This window comes from Lucilia cuprina, chromosome 2 (assembly GCF_022045245.1).
Source record: "Lucilia cuprina isolate Lc7/37 chromosome 2, ASM2204524v1, whole genome shotgun sequence".
In the NCBI taxonomy this organism is placed as follows: domain Eukaryota; kingdom Metazoa; phylum Arthropoda; class Insecta; order Diptera; family Calliphoridae; genus Lucilia; species Lucilia cuprina.
In genome coordinates, this window is record NC_060950.1 from 13,678,804 (window position 1) to 13,680,116 (window position 1,313).

Genomic DNA, 1,313 nt, shown 5'->3' on the forward strand with positions numbered 1-1,313 from the left:
GTCTATAGTCTAGTCTATAGTCTAGCCTATAAACTAGTCAATGGTGTAGTATAAGGTCTAGCCTATAGTTAGTGTATGGTTTAATTTTATGTCTACATTTAATAAAAACAATTTAAACTGAACACCCTACTGTCTATTTTAATCTTATCTCATATTACACTAGAGATTTGCTCACTAAATGTTAAAATAAAATGTATATTCATATTTTATGTGAGTTATTTATAATTTTCACTTTTAATCATATGTTTTTGTTTTTTTTTTGCACCACATAGCGATATTATTATTTTAAAAATTTAATGATGTTGGTGTGATAGAAAGAGTGAAATATTTGTTATTAAATTAATATCAAAAAAACCTAGTACATTACATAGATCAATAAAATCATAAAATAAATAATTAACGTTACGACTAGGACTATTAACTATATAAATAAACATAGAAAATCATTAGTACGTGTTCAAGACAATATGACAAGATTACTTGTTATACAAAATGTCATTTTACAAGATAAAATATTGTTCCAACTGAAAATTTTACGACGATACACTACCATTAACAAGTGAATTTAACGATTAATGTTTACAATTGAAAATCAGCCAAACGAGTTAATTGTGAAGTGGGACATTTTTTAAATTAGTTAAACCATTAAAAAAAAACAAACTTTAATTAAAAGAAATTATAAAACAAGTTAAAGTTTTAACTACAATTGGCTATGACGAATCGTATATGGCCAACAGCAAGGTAGAGGATATATATATATAAAGTGAGTATAGAAATTTAGTGCTTTATATGCACTTAGGACTTCGGTATTGGGAGTAGAAAATTTCTCTTTTTCCCCCCTTGGATCCGCGAATGGACTAGTCTATAGACATGTCTATAGCCTAGTCTATAGTCTCATCTATAGTCTATTCTATAGACATTTCTATAGTTTATACTATAGTTTAGTCTATAGTCTAGTCAATAGTTTATACTATAGTTTAGTCTATAGTTTATTCAATAGTTTAGTCTATAGTCTAGTATACAGTCTAGTCTATAATCTAGTCTATAGTCTAGTCTATAATCTAGTCTATAGTAAAGTCTATAATCTAGTCTATAGTCTAGTTTATAGTTTAGTCTATAGGCTAGTCTAAAGTCTAGTCTATAGTCCAATCTAGTCAATAGTCTAGTCTATAGTCCAATCTAGTCAATAGTCTAGTCTATAGTCCAGTCTATAATCTAGTCTATAGTCTAGTCTATAGTCTAGTCTATAGTCTAGTCTATAGTCTAGTCTATAGCCTAGTCTATAGTCTAGTCTATAGTCTAGTCTATAGTCT

General features: G+C 27.7%; 1 protein-coding gene across 1 annotated transcript in view; it reads right to left on the reverse strand.

The window, feature by feature from the left end:
• LOC111677667 (cGMP-dependent protein kinase, isozyme 2 forms cD4/T1/T3A/T3B) overlaps nt 1-1,313 on the reverse strand; it is a 47,156-nt gene that overhangs the window by 31,874 nt on the left and 13,969 nt on the right. The window lies entirely within an intron of this gene.